Below are 17,752 nucleotides of genomic sequence, written 5' to 3'. Positions count from 1 at the left end.
GTGAGAGAAAGTTTGGGAGAGTTTTGAAAGTTTTCAGAAACTTTTGAGAACGTTTTTACGAAGTTTTGGAGAAATTGAGAGAGAGGGAGAGAGAGTGTGAGAGAAAGAAAGGGAAGAGGGAGGGAGAGAGAAGTATTCACCTCCCTCCCTCTCTGACATCACGGTGCCCAACGGTAGAGTTGCCGCCTCACGGAGTCAGAGACCAGGGTTCCATTATTTGGCAACCTAAAAAGCTGCCTAGGTTGTCCGTACACAAAAATGCTGGAGAAACTCAGCGGGTGCAGCAGCATCTATGGAGCGAAGGAAATAAGAGACGTTTCGGGCCGAAACCCTTCTTCGGACTGAACGGGTCTGAAGAAGGGTTTCGGTCCGAAACGTCACCTATTTCCATCGATCCATAGATGCTGCTGCACCCGCTGAGTTTCTCCAGCATTTTTGTGTACCTTCAATCTTCCAGCATCTGCAGTTCCTTCTTGAACACTTTACCTAGGTTGTCCGGCTGGCAACAGGGAAAAAATGGTAAGCGAGAGACCTGGGGGGGAGCGGGGGATTGAACTTACGTAGACGTGATTGTACAGATCTGCAGCTTCACCTTCTCCCCATTAACATCGACCGTCTGAATCTTGAAATCCACTCCGATAGTAGTGATGTAGCTACCTGTAAGAGAGAGAGAGTGAGAGACATAGAGAGAGAGACAGAGAGCGGGAGAGACGGAGACGGGGAGACGGAGAGAGGGAGTCGGAGAGATGGAGAGAGAGAGAGACAAAGAGCGAGAGAAAGACAGAGAGAGGCGAAACAGAGAGGGGGAGGGGGAGAGAGACAGAGAGACGGAAGGAGAGGTAGGGAGGGAGAGAAGGGAGAGAGAGGTGGAGGGGAGAGAGAGGTGGAGGGGAGAGAGAGAGGTGGAGGGGAGAGAGAGGTGGGGAAAGAGATGTTCAAACACTTCGGGAAACAGACCCTCTTGTCCTCGCCCCCCCTCTCCATTTCGTTCTCCCTCACTGCTCCTCCCTCTCCCTCCCTCCTTCCTTCTCTCTCGCTCTCCCTCCCTCATTCTCTCTCTCCCCCCCTCCCTCCTTCTCTCCCTCCCCTCTCTCTCTCCTTAGAATGTGTTTTCAGCAAACCAAAAGTAACAAACTGCTCTAGAGTGAAAAGGTACACAAACTTGCTGGAGGAACTCAGCGGGTGCAGCAGCATCTATGGAGCGAAGGAAATAGGCGACGTTTCGGGCCGAAACCCTTCTTCAGACTGATGGGGGGTGGGGAAAGAAAGAAGGAAAAAGGGAGGAGGAGGAGCCCGAGGGCGGGCGGATGGGAGGGTGGGAGGAGACAGCTAGAGGGTGAAGGAAGGGGAGGGGACAGCACAGGCTAGCCAAATTGGGGGAACTCAATGTTGATGCCATAAGGGCGCAAGGACCCCAGACGGAATATGAGGTGCTGTTCCTCCAATTTCCGCTGTTGCTCACTCTGGCAATGGAGAGAGGAGGTTGTGAAACTGTCTCCGGAGAGAGGAGGAGAACTTCTTCAAAGTAGGCATACCTTGAAGAGATATCGCAGTGGAGTAGACAAAGTGTTCAAAAGGGAACTGCAGATGCTGGAATATCGAAGGTACACAAACTTGCTGGAGGAACTCAGCGGGTGCAGCAGCATCTATGGAGCGAAGGAAATAGGCGACGTTTCGGGCCGAAACCCTTCTTCAGACTGATGGGGGGTGGGGAAAGAAAGAAGGAAAAAGGGAGGAGGAGCCCGAGGGCGGGCGGATGGGAGGGTGGGAGGAGACAGCTAGAGGGTGAAGGAAGGGGAGGGGACAGCACAGGCTAGCCAAATTGGGGGAACTCAATGTTGATGCCATAAGGGCGCAAGGACCCCAGACGGAATGGGTGAAATCACAAGATCATCTGGGATGATTATGGGGAGAAGGCAGGCACGGGTTATTGATTGGGGATGTTGTGCTAGTCTTATAACAAATGTAAAGCACTTTGGCCAACGAGAGTTGTTTTTTAAATGTGCTATATAAATAAATGTGACTTGACTTGAAGGAACGTCCTTGAATTGGGAGTTTGTGCCCTCTGGTCCTAGACTCTCCCACTAGTGGAAACATCCTCTCCACATCCACTCTCTCCGGGTCTTTCACTGTTCGATGACGTTTCAATGGCCCCCCCTTGTTTACCCACTTACTTGGCCTCCACCGCCGTCTGTGGCAACGAATCCCACAGATTCACCACCCGCTGATAAATATCATCATTAATAAACTTCAGTCCCTCTTTTTAACTCTACAGGAGAGTGGGGAGGAAACTTCACTGTGTGTGTGAGAGAGAGGGAGAGTGAGAGGGGGAGGGGGAGGGAGGGAGAGAAGATGGAGGGGGGGAGAGAGAGGATGGAGGGTGGGGGAGAGAGAGGAGAGAGCTCTCTCTGTCTCTCACTGTCTCTGTCTGTCTGTCTCTCTCTGTCTCTCCCACTCTCTCTCTCCCTGTCTGTCTCTCTCTCACATGCTCATAGATACATAGATAATAGGTGCAGGAGTAGAGGCCATTCGGCCCTTCGAGCCTGCACCGCCATTCCATATGATCATGGCTGAACATCCAACTCAGTATCCCGTACCTGTCTTCTCTCCATACCCCTTGATCCCTTTAGCCATAAGGGCCACATCTAACTCCCTCTTAAATAGAGCCAATGAACTGGCCTCAACTACCCTCTGTGGCAGAAAGTTCCACAGATTCACCACTCTCTGTGTGAAAATTTTTTTTCTCATCTCGGTCTTAAAGGATTTACTCTCTATCCTTAAGCTGTGACCCCTTGTCCTGGACTTCCTTGTCTCTCTCTGTGTCACTCCCTCTCTCTTTCTCTCTCTGCCTCATTCTCTCTCTGTCACCCCCCCCCCTCTCTCTCTGTCTCTCTCTCCCTCAGTCTCTCCCTCTCTCGCTTCCTCTCTCTCTCTCCCTCTCTCTGTCTCTCTCTCCGTTTCTCTATGTATCTCTCTCTGCCTCTCTATCTGTCTCTCACTCTCTGTCTCTCTCTCACATCTCTGTCTGTCTCTCACCCCCTCTCTCTGTGACTATATCTGTCTCCCCCTCTCTCTCCCTCTGTGTCTCCCTCTGTGTCTCCCACTGTCACTCTCTCTGTCTCTCTCCATCTCTCACTGACTGTCTCTCTCTGTCTCTCTCTCTCGCTGTCTCTCTTTCTCTGTTTCTCACCGTCTCTCTCTCTGTCTCCCTCTCTGTTTCTCTCTGTCTGTTTCTGTCTTTCTTTCTCTCTCTCTCTGCATCTCTCTATTTCTTGCTGCCCCTCTCTATCTCTCTCTGTTTTTCTCTGCCACTGTCCCTCTCACTGACACTCTCTCTTTCTCCCTCTCTCTCTCTTTCACCCTCTCTATCTCTTTCTCTCTCGCTCTCTCTGTCCACATCCACTCTATCCGGGCCGCCCACTGTTCGGTGACGTTTCAATGGCCCCCCCTTGTTTACCCACTTACTTGGCCTCCACCGCCGTCTGTGGCAACGAATCCCACAGATTCACCGCCCGCTGATAAATATCATCATTAATAAACTTCACACCCGCTCTTTAACCCGACAGGAGAGTGGGGAGGAAACTTGACCGTGTGTGTGAGAGGGAGAGGGAGAGGGAGAGAGAGGAGAGAGGATGGAGGGGACAGTGGGAGTCAACCTCTCTCTCCGCTCTCTCCGCACACCACCTTTCTCTCTCTCTCTTTCTCTGTATCGATCTATCTGTCTCTCTCTCTCCACCGCTCCTATCTCCGTCCCCACACCCTCTGTCTCTCTCTCTCTCTCACCGTTCAGTGCGGATCGGCTCCATCTTGGGCCGCGGCGACACGTCATATCCGGGCTGCAACCTGCGGGGAACGAGCCGGGGCTGTGCGCGACGTCATTTCCGGGCTCATGCCCCCCCTCTCGAGAAACTTCGGAAATGACGTCGCCGCCCCGGACGCCCTTTGCCCCGCAGTCTGCGGGGCGGCCTCAGCCCGGAAATGACGCATCTGTCGCGGCCAAGATGGAGCCGATCCGCACTGAACGGTGAGAGAGAGAGAAGGGAGAGAGAGAGAGTGAGTAGAGAGACAGATATAGGAGCGGTGGAGAGAGAGAGAGAGGGGAGGAGTCGGACCCCGGTTGATTGAGGAGCGGGTTGATCGCCGCTCACGGAGTTTGGCTGTGGATTGAGTGCAGCTGCAGGGAGGGACCGCGCCGGTCCGGAGGTTGGGAGAGAGAGAGAGGAGACACTGAGTAGTAATAGTAGGGAGATATTGTATCGGGGTATCGGCCGGCGGCCTGTATAGGTCCGGTAAACGGTGCTCTGGCAATATTCCCTGCTGTTACACAATGACAGGAGAGAGTGGGTCTAGTGGTATGGAGGCCAGTGGAGGGGAGGATAATGAAGGAAATGTTGAGAAGGAGTGGGAAACCGTGGGGACACGGGGTAGCCCCAGGAAGAGCAGCCGTAAAAGAAGGGAAAGCAATATTGGTGGATTGGTGGAACCAGAAAAGGAAATTTCGTTAAATGTAGTGGTGAGGTTTGAAGGAGAAGGAGGAGTAAAGAAGATAGAACCAATGAAGCTGACAAAAATAATCAGAGTTTCCCCAGCAATTTTGTGTACCTTTAAAAATAATCAGAGCCCAGGTTGGGGAAGTAAAGTATGCAAGAGTGCTGGAAGATGGAAACATGCTAATAGGGTGCAACAGTGAGGCTCAAGTTGAAAAGGCAATGAAAATGAACAAGATTGACAAAATCAAAATAATCAAAGTAGTGAGAGTGGGAGAACGGAGGAGGGCAGGGTGTAAAGGGGTTATCTATGGAATCCCTCTCAAAGTCAATATGAGTGAACTGGTTCAGGAACTCAGAAAGAAATGTGAATTAATTATGAATGCCAAAAGAATGACCAAAGGAGCAAAGAAAGAGGAAACTGAGTCAGTCCTGCTTGAATTCAAGACAGAATCCCTTCCAAAAGTGGTCCATTTTGGATTAATGCGATATAGTGTAAGAGAGTACATACCCAAACCAATGAGGTGCTTCAAATGTCAGAAATTTGGGCATATAGCTAAAATGTGCAAGGGGGCAAGGAAATGCGCAAGGTGTAGTGGGGACCATGAATATGGTCAGTGTGGAGAGGGGGTCAGACCAAAGTGCTGTAATTGTGGAGGAGAGCATAGTGTGGCTTACTGGGGCTGTGAGGTGATGAAACGTGAAGCTGAAGTACAAAACATAAGAGTGAAGGAAAAGGTCTCCTATGCAGAGGCAGCAAAAAAGGCTGACCCTACAAAACAGATGAATGAAAGAAGGATCAGGAGGGAGCAAGATATGGGCATAATGGAAACAATAAAAGAAAAAGAAAAGAGTATATGGAAAGAAAAGAAAAACCTGGTTATATTTATAGCAGGAGTAATAAATGCGACAGCAGAAGTAAAATCCAAAACAGAAAGGATCCAAATCATTGTAAAGGCTGCAGTCCACCACTTGGGCATGGCAGGATTGAAGTGGGAGGAAATACATGATGGTCTCAGTATCCAGGCGAGCCAAGAGTCAACATGTGTGGGTTAATAATATTAATGTTAATCCTACAATGGAATGCAAGAAGCTTGTTAGCCAATGGGCAAGACTTTAAGCAATTCATAGACAGTAGGAAGGAAAAACCAGATGTCGTATGTATCCAGGAAACCTGGTTGAAACCAAGTTTAGATTTTGTTCTATATGATTATGTAGCAGTGAGATGTGATAGGGGAAATGGGGGAGGAGGGGGTTGTGCCACTTTCATTAAAAAAGGGATACCATACAAGGTATTAGGAATTGGGCAGGAACAGGAATATGTGGTAATAGAAGTGTGGTCTGAGAGGAGGAAAATAGTGGTAATAAATTACTATAATCCATGTAAGCGATTAGAGGTCAATAAGTTACAGGAAGTAGAAGGCCAGAGCAAATCTAATGTTATTTGGTGTGGGGACTTTAACGCACTTAATACATTATGGGGCAGTGGAAAGTCAGATAATAATGGACAGGTAATTGAGGAATTATTAAATGATGGTAATCTAGTATGTCTAAATGATGGAAAGAAGACCAGGGTAGATGTTAGGACAGGGAAGGAGTCTGTGTTGGACCTTAGGTACACAAAATTGCTGGGGAAACTCAGCGGGTGCAGCAGCATCTATGGAGCGATGGAAATAGGCGACGTTTCGGGCCGAAACCCTTCTTCAGACTGATGGGGGGTGGGAGAAAGAAGGAAAAGGGGAGGAGGGGGAGGAGCCCGAGGGCGGGCGGATGGGAGGGTGGGAGGAGACAGCTAGAGGGTTAAGGAAGGGGAGGAGACAGCAAGGGCTAGCAAAATTGGGAGAATTCAATGTTAATGCCATACGGACGCAAGATCCCAGACGGAATATGAGGTGCTGTTCCTCCAATTTCCGCTGTTGCTCACTCTGGCAATGGAGGAGACCCAGGACAGAGAGGTCGGATTGGGAATGGGAGGGGGAGTTGAAGTGCTGAGCCACCGGGAGTTCAGGTAGGTTATTGCGGACTGAGCGGAGGTGTTCGGCGAAACGATCGCCCAACCTACGCTTGGTCTCCCCGATGTAAATCAGCTGACATCTAGAGCAGCGGATGCAGTAGATGAGGTTGGAGGAGATACAGGTGAACCTTTGTCGCACCTGGAACGACTGCTTGGGTCCTTGAATGGAGTCGAGGGGGGAGGTGAAGGGACAGGTGTTGCATTTCTTGCGGTTGCAACGGAAAGTGCCTGGGGAGGGGGTGGTGCGGGAGGGAAGGGAAGAATTGACGAGGGAGTTGCGGAGGGAGCGGTCTTTGCGGAAGGCAGACAGGGGGGGAGATGGGAAGATGTGGCGAGTGGTGGGGTCACGTTGGAGGTGGCGGAAATGGCGGAGGATTATGTGTTGTATTTGGTGGCTAGTGGGGTGAAAGGTGAGGAAAAGAGGGACTCTGCCCTTGTTGCGAGTGCGGGGATGGGGAGAGAGAGCAGTGTTACGGGGTATGGATGAGACCCTGGTGTGAGCCTCATCTATGGTGGCGGAGGGGAATCCCCGTTCCCTGAAGAACGAGGACATTTCCGATGCCCGCGAGTGGAATGTCTCATCCTGGGAACAGATGCGGCGTAGGCGGAGGAATTGGGAGTAGGGGATGGAGTCTTTACAGGGGGCAGGGTGGGAAGACGTGTAGTCCAGATAGCCATGTGAGTCAGTGGGTTTGTAATGTATGTCGGTCAGGAGTCTGTCCCCTGCGATGGAGATGGTGAGGTCAAGGAATGGTAGGGAAGTGTCGGAAATCGTCCAGGTGTATTGGAGTGCCGGATGGAAGTTGGTGGTGAAGTGGATGAAGTCAGTCAGTTGTGTGTAGGTGCAGGAGGTGGCCCCAAAGCAGTTGTCAATGTAACGGAGGTAGAGGTCGGGGATGGGGCCCTGGTACGTCTCGAACAAGGATTGTTCAACGTACCCGACAAAGTGTTGGACCTTACACTTGTGTTGGACCTTACACTTGTTTCTAATAGGATTGCTGCTAAATGTAACTGGGAAGTATATGAAAAGGGTACCATAGGAAGTGATCATCATCCTGTGCTATGCAAAATAAATATTACTTTAACTATGAGTAAAGAAAACAGAAGTGGACGATGGGTGTTTGGAAAGGCTAATTGGGAGAAATTTGAGGAGGAAAGTGATAGATATGTAAAACCGATACAAGAAGAGACAGATATAGAAAACTTTGAGAATAAATTGTCAGAGGGTATCAAAAGAGCAGCATTAGTTTCCATACCTAAAAGTAAAGGAAGATCAAAAAGGAAAGCTGTGCCATGGTGGGACAATAAATGTAAAGAGGCAGTGGTGAATAGAAACAGAGCATTCAGATTATTAAAAAGAACTCATAACTACCAACACATGATTAATTACAAACAGGCTCAGGCAAGTGTAAGGAGGACTATAAGACAAACAAAAAGAGCATATTGGAGGAAGTATTGTGATTCAATTGGAAACACAACACAGGTAGGGGAGATATGGGGGATGATTAAAAAAATGGAAGGTGATAAAAGGGAGTGGAGTTATCCTATCCTAACAAATGGAGATCAAACTGTAGTCTCAAATAAAGACAAAGCAGAACTAATGGTTAACACTTTTAGTAGGGTTCACAGCTCCCACAACTTATCAGATGAAGGAAGAAGAGGTAGGGAAAGAACAAGAGAGGAAAATGTTGAGGCCTTACAAAGGAAAGGTATCACAGAGGACAAGTACAATATTCCATTTAATTTGGGGGAGCTAAAGAGAGCTCTGGCCAAGTGTAAGAACTCAGCCCCAGGGAAGGATGATATTTGTCACATAATGATAAAGCATCTAAGTGAGGAGGGACTCCAAAAGATACTTGCACTATATAACAAGGTGTGGGAAGAAGGGCGAATACCGGAGAGGTGGAAGGAAGCAATCATTGTGCCTATTAGGAAACCAGGGAAAGATGCAAGTAATCCAGTAAATTATAGACCTATAGCTTTAACAGCACACATGTGTAAACTGATGGAAAGAATGGTAAATGAAAGATTAATGCATCTAATGGAAGAAAACGGTATAGTGGCTAATTATCAGAGTGGCTTTAGAAAAGGGAGAGGTACTAATGATCCAGTTCTGTGCTTGGAAGATGATATAAGGAAAGCACAAGTTAAAAAAGAATCTGTAGTTACTGTATTTTTTGATGTAGAGAAGGCTTATGATATGTTGTGGAGAGAAGGTCTTCTAATAAAGCTGCATTTAATGGGAGTAGGAGGAAATATTTTTAACTGGATAATGGATTTTCTTAACGGTAGAAGTATCCAAGTTAAAATAGGGTCAGACATCTCTAGTAAATGTGTAGTCGAGAATGGAACTCCCCAAGGAAGTGCGATAAGCCCGATCCTATTCTCAATCATGATCAATGATATATTTGCAAACATTCAACCAGAGATGGGGCGATCGCTCTTTGCAGATGATGGCAGCCTATGGAGAAGGGGGAGGAATATAGATTTTATCGTGGGTAAAATGCAGCAAGGGATAGCCCAGGTGGAAGAGTGGGGAGTGAAATGGGGTTTTAAATTCTCTATAGAGAAGACAAAGACAATGGTTTTCACAAGGAAGGAAATTAAAGAGGATGTCCAGTTAAAACTATACGGCAACAATTTTGGAAAGAGTAAAAGATTTCCGTTTCCTGGGAGTCCATTTTGACTCCAGATTAACATGGAGGGTCCACATTACAAAAATAATTGGAAAATGCAAAAAAGCCATCAATGTAATGAGATGCTTAGCAGGTTTAGAGTGGGGAGCAGATATATTATCTCTTAAACATATCTATGTATCACTGATCAGATCCAGACTAGAGTATGGCAGTATAGCTTATGGATCAGCATCTAAGTCAGTGTTGTCCGAGTTGGACAAAGTCCAAGCGGAAGCTCTAAGAATCTGTATAGGAGGTGTGCGGACGTCACCTGTATGTGCACTACAGGTGGAAACTGGGGAGATGCCGTTGAGACTGCGCCGCAGACAACTAATGGCTAATTACTGGCTAAGCCTTAAGGGTCATGGAGAGAACCACCCAACAAAACAGGTAGTACAGGAGTGCTGGGAGAGAGGGGTGGCTCAGTCTGGAAGCTTCGGCTGGGTTGGAGGAGGTGTGGCAAGGGACATGGAAGTAGAGGACAAAGAGTTCTGCCCTGCAGTATTGTGGCCATCTGTCCCAATATGGTTACTGAACATCCCAAAAGTTGATCTGGAGATATGGGAGGCAAAAAGGAGGGGAAAAAATTCGGACTTAAAAACAGAATACCATAACCATATATATAATAGATACAGGGAACACCTCTTAATCTTCACAGATGGATCAAAGGACCCAGTAGCTGAAACAAAAGGGGCAGCTGTGGTAGTGCAAGGGATGAATGTTGAGATTTGCAAAAGAACAAATAACTATTTGGCAGTGTATACAGTGGAACTGTACGCTATTTTGATGGCAGTTCGGTGGATAGAACAGGTGCAACCATGCAAAGTATTAATATGTAGCGACTCATTGTCTGCAATCCAGAGTATTGGGTCTGGTGCATCCCATAGGCGGCCTGACCTAGTGTATGAAATTCTACTACTATTAAGCCAAGTAACAAGGAAGGGCAGTAACGTGACTTTGTTGTGGGTCCCAGCACACATTGGTGTGCTAGGAAATGAAAAAGTGGATAAATTAGCAAAAGAGGCCGTTAAAAAAGAGAACATAGAGGTAAACTTACAATTATCCAAATCTGAAGGAAAACACATTGTGTGGAAGAAAATAAATCAGGAATGGCAACAATACTGGGAACAGGAGACAAAGGGGAGACACCTCTATTCGCTACAAAATAGAGTAGGCATTACAGCAAGAAGAGGGGGGAACAGGAGAGAACAGGTAGTATTAGCAAGATTGAGGATAGGACACACTCACCTGAACAGCACATTAAAAATGTTGGGAAAACACCCTACTGGGCTGTATGAGGGATGCCATCAGCCGGAAACAGTTCAGCATGCTCTAGTTGCATGTAGAAGATATGAAACAGAAAGAAGCGTTTTGGTCAGTGAAATGAAGAAAATTGGAATGACAGATATATCAGAAAAGAACATTCTAGAGTATGGAGGGGAAGGAAAAGGAGTAAAGGTGTTGTTTAATTTCTTGAGGGCCTCTGGCCTTATAAAAAGGATATAATGTAAAGACATGAGGACTGTGGAGTGAAGCCAGAAGGTGGCAGCAATGCAAAAGAGAGAGAGAGAGTGTCTCCCTCACCTGTATCCACCTATCACTTCTGAAGAATGGACTCAGCCTGAAACTTCTCCCATTCTCTTTCTCTAGAGATGCTGCCTGTCCCGCTGTTACTCCAGCATTCTGTATCCACCTATCACTTGCCAGGCTTTGTCCAGCCCCAACTCGCTTTTCCAACTTCCCCCCACCCTCTCCACTCAGTCTGAAGAAGGGTCCTGACTCAAAACGTCGTCTGTCCATTCCCTCTAAAGCGGTGGAGGGACTCAGTTGGTCAGGCAGCATCTGTAGAGGGAAGGCAATCTAAGGCGACCACTCCCACCTCTCCCTTTCTCCACCCCCCACAACAAGCAGTCTGAAGAAGGGTCCTGACCTAGAATGTTGCCTGTCCATGCTCTCCAGAGGTGCAAGTTACTTCAGGAGATTGTGTCTCTTTTTGTAAACCAGCATCTCCTGTTCCTGTATCTAGACTAGGCGTAAATTTCACCCTTCACTTGTGCTCAGTCCGTCAAGGCCTGCTGGATCTCCCGGTTGCCAACCATTTTATCTCCCCTTCCCACTCCCACACTGATCTTTCTGTCCTGGGCCTCCTCCATTGCCAGAGTGAGGTGACACACAAACTGGAGGGACAGCACCTCACAGCTTACAGACCAGGCATGAACACAGAATTCTCCAATTTGAGGAGACTCTCCCCTCATCCAAATGAAATCCTGGAGCCTGTCCCGACCCCAGCTCTTTTTCCTGCTTGCCAGACTTGCCTTCTCCCTGGTCAGCTCCTGTACAAGCTGCTCTGGGAATCCACGAGGGATGGAGGCAGACAGACAGACACTCCACAAACTCCTCGTCCACTTGACCTTGTTCTCCTGTCCCACCCTGCGCCTTCCGCCCCGCTCTTAACGTCACCGCTCGCGGAGGGCAGCGACGTCATTTCCGGGCTGGTGCCCCTCTCTCCCCCCCCGGGCCCCACAGCTGTATTACACTCGCTCCCGGGCCCAACAACTGTAATACACTCGCTCCCAGGCCCCACAATTGTATTACACTTGCTCCCGGGCCCCACAACTGTATTACACTCGCTCCCGGGCCACGCAACTGTATTACACTCGCTCCCGGGCCCCGCAACTGTATTACACACGCTCCCGGGACCCGCAACTGTATTACACTCGCTCCCGGGCCCCACAACTGTATTACATTCGCTCCCGGGCCCCGCAACTGTATTACACACGCTCCCGGGACCCGCAACTGTATTACACTCGCTCCCGGGCCCCACAACTGTAATACACTCGCTCCCGGGCCCCACAACTGTATTACACTCGCTCCCGGACCCCACAACTGTATTACACTCGCTCCCGGGCCCCACAACTGTAATACACTCGTTCCCGGGCCCGCAACTGTATTACACTCGCTCCCGGGCCCCGCAACTGTATTACACACGCTCCCGGGACCCGCAACTGTATTACACTCGCTCCCGGGCCCCGCAACTGTATTACACTCGCTCCCGGGCCCCGCAACTGTATTACACACGCTCCCGGGCCCCGCAACTGTATTACACTCGCTCCCGGGCCCCACAACTGTATTACACTCGCTCCCGGGCCCCACAACTGTATTACACTCGCTCCCGGGCCCCACAACTGTAATACACTCGCTCCCGGGCCACGCAACTGTATTACACTCGCTCCCGGGCCCCGCAACTGTATTACACACGCTCCCGGTCCCCGCAACTGTATTACACTCGCTCCCGGGCCCCACAACTGTATTACACTCGCTCCCGGGCCCTGCAACTGTATTACACTCGCCCCCGGGCCCCGCAACTGTATTACACACGCTCCCAGGACCCACAACTGTATTATACTCGCTCCCGGGCCCCACAACTGTATTACACTCGCTCCCGGGCCCCACAACTGTATTACACTCGCTCCCGGGCCCCACAACTGTATTACACCCGCTCCCGGGCCCCATAACTGTATTACACTCGCTCCTGGGCCCCATGCCCCATAACTGTATTACACTCGCTCCCGGGCCCCACAACTGTATTACACTCGCTCCCGGGCCCCACAACTGTATTACACTCGCTCCCGGGCCCCACAACTGTATTACACTCGCTCCCGAGCCCCACAACTGTATTACACACGCTCCCGGGACCCGCAACTGTAATACACTCGCTCCCGGGCCCCACAACTGTAATACACTCGCTCCCGGGCCCCACAACTGTATTACACTCGCTCCCGGGCCCCACAACTGTATTACACTCGCTCCCGGGCCCCACAACTGTAATACACTCGTTCCCGGGCCCGCAACTGTATTACACTCGCTCCCGGGCCCCGCAACTGTATTACACACGCTCCCGGGACCCGCAACTGTATTACACTCGCTCCCGGGCCCCGCAACTGTATTACACTCGCTCCCGGGCCCCGCAACTGTATTACACACGCTCCCGGGCCCCACAACTGTATTACACTCGCTCCCGGGCCCCACAACTGTATTACACTCGCTCCCGGGCCCCACAACTGTATTACACTCGCTCCCGGGCCCCACAACTGTAATACACTCGCTCCCGGGCCACGCAACTGTATTACACTCGCTCCCGGGCCCCGCAACTGTATTACACACGCTCCCGGGCCCCACAACTGTATTACACTCGCTCCCGGGCCCCACAACTGTATTACACTCGCTCCCGGGCCCCACAACTGTATTATACTCGCTCCCGGGCCCCACAACTGTAATACACTCGCTCCCGGGCCACGCAACTGTATTACACTCGCTCCCGGGCCCCGCAACTGTATTACACACGCTCCCGGTCCCCGCAACTGTATTACACTCGCTCCCGGGCCCCACAACTGTATTACACTCGCTCCCGGGCCCTGCAACTGTATTACACTCGCCCCCGAGCCCCGCAACTGTATTACACACGCTCCCAGGACCCACAACTGTATTATACTCGCTCCCGGGCCCCACAACTGTATTACACTCGCTCCCGGGCCCCACAACTGTATTACACTCGCTCCCGGGCCCCACAACTGTATTACACCCGCTCCCGGGCCCCATAACTGTATTACACTCGCTCCTGGGCCCCATGCCCCATAACTGTATTACACTCGCTCCCGGGCCCCACAACTGTATTACACTCGCTCCCGAGCCCCACAACTGTATTACACTCGCTCCCGGGCCCCACAACTGTATTACACTCGCTCCCGGGCCCCACAACTGTAATACACTCGCTCCCGGGCCCATACAACTGTATTACACTCGCTCCCGGGCCCCACAACTGTATTACACTCGCTCCCGGGCCCCACAACTGTATTACACCCGCTCCCGGGCCCCATAACTGTATTACACTCGCTCCTGGGCCCCATGCCCCATAACTGTATTACACTCGCTCCCGGGCCCCACAACTGTATTACACTCGCTCCCGGGCCTCACAACTGTATTACACTCGCTCCCGGGCCCCACAACTGTATTACACTCGCTCCCGGACCTCACAACTGTATTACACACGCTCCCGGGACCCGCAACTGTAATACACTCGCTCCCGGTCCCCACAACTGTAATACACACGCTCCCGGGCCCCACAACTGTATTACACTCGCTCCCGGGCCCCACAACTGTATTACACTCGCTCCCGGGCCCCACAACTGTATTACACTCGCTCTCGGGCCCCACAACTGTAATACACTCGTTCCCGGGCCCGCAACTGTATTACACTCGCTCCCGGGCCCCGCAACTGTATTACACACGCTCCCGGGACCCGCAACTGTATTACACTCGCTCCCGGGCCCCGCAACTGTATTACACTCGCTCCCGGGCCCCGCAACTGTATTACACACGCTCCCGGGCCCCACAACTGTATTACACTCGCTCCCGGGCCCCACAACTGTATTACACTCGCTCCCGGGCCCCACAACTGTAATACACTCGCTCCCGGGCCACGCAACTGTATTACACTCGCTCCCGGGCCCCGCAACTGTATTACACACGCTCCCGGTCCCCTCAACTGTATTACACTCGCTCCCGGGCCCCACAACTGTATTACACTCGCTCCCGGGCCCTGCAACTGTATTACACTCGCCCCCGGGCCCCGCAACTGTATTACACACGCTCCCAGGACCCACAACTGTATTATACTCGCTCCCGGGCCCCACAACTGTATTACACTCGCCCCCGGGCCCCACAACTGTATTACACTCACTCCCGGGCCCCACAACTGTATTACACCCGCTCCCGGGCCCCATAACTGTATTACACTCGCTCCTGGGCCCCATACCCCATAACTGTATTACACTCGCTCCCGGGCCCCACAACTGTATTACACTCGCTCCCGGGCCCCATAACTGTATTACACTCGCTCCTGGGCCCCATACCCCACAGCTGTATTACACTCGCTCCCGGGCCCCACAACTGTAATACACTCGCTCCCGGGCCCCACAACTGTATTACACTCGCTCCCGGGCCCCACAACTGTATTACACTCGCTCCCGGACGGCTCCAGCTTTCGACGCCCCCGCCGACAAAACTCTCCAGCCGGTTAACCTCCCGCCTCCCCCTCTTTTCCCCCCCACTCCCCTCTCTCCCTCCTCTCTCTCCTCTCTCCCCCCCTCCAACTCTCTCACCCCCTCCTCCTCTCTTCCCCCACCCCTCTCTTCCTCCTCCTCCTCTCTCACCCCTCCTCTCTCCACCCCCCCTCTCCTTCCACACCCCCCTTTCTCCTCCCCCCACTCACTCACCAACCGTTGATCGCCGCCGTTAACCGCTCCGGACACCTGGAAAGCGACGGTAAAGGGGTAAAAAGCATGAATTTAAAGCAGCTGCATTTGATTGACACCGTGTGCTCGACCCGTTCTCCCGCCTCCACCCGGGATCCGAGCGCGCGTGTGTGTGTGTGGGCGGGGCCAGAGCGCGCGTGTGTGTGTGGGCGGGGCCAGAGCGCGTGTGTGTGGGCGGGGCCAGAGCGCGGGGGCAACGGCGCGAGGCCGAGTGACGTCAACACCCCCCCCCCACCAACTGTCAACGCTCCCGCGCTCCCTCAGCCGTTGACGCCCGTTATTTCCCGCCATCCCTCCCGCTCGCGTTTCCAGAACGTTCTTCCCCAACGGCCGTCCATTCGGGCTTCGCTTCTCCACAACGATCACCTCCCTCCCTCCCTCCAGCAGCCGCAGCGTCGCCTCACCTGGAGCCTGGACTCTGCTTCACTGGGCCTGAAGCCTCCACGCTGCTCACTCCCACTCTCCTGGGCTTCACTGCGCTGGTTCCTAGAGCTAGTCTGCCCAGCCTTGTTAACCCCAGTGGCTGGTCCACTGAGTCTTCCCCATCCCCCTCTAACTATGTGACTGACCCCTGCATTTACCCCCCCACACTGCAGCCCTCTCACCCCCTGACCACCCACCCCTGACCACCCACACATCGCCTCCATCGCCCCCAGTCCACCCACCCACCCACCTGCCTTCCGCCGGCCCCAATCCCCATCCCTGCCGGGTGTTCACCATCCCCCCCCCCCCCCCCCGACCTCCCCCACACCCAACGGTCTGTCCTCAGCAAAGGTCTTACCTTTGTCCCCCTCCGTCCCCACCTCAATGTAGCAATGTTACAACATGTTGGGATTTTAAACATCAAGTCTGTAATTTATCCCATCAGATAAAACATAAAAAGAAGTTTAATTTGTCACCTAATTCACTTTCATATTGAATTGAATTGAATATGTTTATTGCCATTGCACAAAACTGAGCAACGAAATTCCATTTGCTTCTCCGTTAAAAGAAATACAACACGACAACCAATACACATATGTACAGTTAATAGTAAAATAGTAATACATTTTTAAAAGAGTTTAAAAGAATTTAGCGATATTCCTCGAAGTTACTTCTTGCTTCCCAGTGTTCACTATTGGAGTTAAGCTCTTTTATCGCACATGGGTAGAAACTATTTTTTAGTCTACCGGTGCGAGCCTGTAGAGACCTGAATCGCCTCCCAGAGGGTAGCAGAGTAAAAAGGTGGTTGGCAGGGTGGGATGTGTCCTGCTTGATATTTATGGCCCGGTGCAAGCATCGGGCCTTGTATATGTCATCCAGGGAGGGCAGGTTAGCGTTTGTAATGCGCTGCGCATTTTTTATAATTCCCTGCAGCGCCCTCCTCTCAGCCACAGTACAGCTAGCAAACCACACCAGGATTCCATAGGTGAGGATACTTTCCACGGCGCATCGATAGAAGGACAGCAGCAGCGGCTGTGAGATGTTAGCTCTCCGTAGAGACCTCAGGAAATACAGCCGCTGATGAGACTTCTTCAAGAGAGTGACGGTGTTCATTTGCCTGGAGCCTGGCAAATGAACTGAATATCTTCAGTATTAAAAAAGTTATGGCAATTTTCATACTCGGAAATTAGCATCTTGTACCCTATTGCTTTTCCATTGACTTAACACCAAAGCTGTGATCGAGGACAGTCAAAAGCCCATAACTTCCTTAAACATTAAGAGAACTAAAAGAAATGTTCAGTTATTATTGATTGAAACATTCTGAAACAAATATGAACCAATCTTACTTGGATAACCTGAAATTAAAGCATATAATTAGTTAGTTACCCAATTGTAGCTAATTACATAATTCAATTACTAGATCCAAACATCTATCCATTTCTTAAGAAAAGATCAACATTTTTAAATAGCCTAAGTGTCCAAATAACATTCACACAAGAATTCACTTTGGCGCCTTCGAGAGGGTGGTGGGTTTAAAATGGTGTTTCCTCCAGGCTGTTTAAATTGATGTTCATCAGCCTGTTTAATTTCTCAAGAAAAATCGCTCCGACTGCCGTTCTCTGCACTTATTTTTAAACTAAGTTGGATAATTTAAGTGTTAGAGTAAATTAAAAATCATCTTCTAAAGCCGTGAACGCCGACAACAGGACGGATCTCACGTAGGGGACAAGGCAAGGTAGGCTGTTTATTTTTACATTAAAAAGTGCTGGCGTAACGCAGCGGGTCAGGCATCATCTGTGGAGAACATGGATAGGTGGCGTTTCACAGAGTGCTGGAGTA

This window comes from Amblyraja radiata, unplaced genomic scaffold (genome assembly GCF_010909765.2).
Source record: "Amblyraja radiata isolate CabotCenter1 unplaced genomic scaffold, sAmbRad1.1.pri S89, whole genome shotgun sequence".
NCBI lineage: Eukaryota > Metazoa > Chordata > Chondrichthyes > Rajiformes > Rajidae > Amblyraja > Amblyraja radiata.
Note: the sequence above shows the minus strand (reverse complement) of the source record.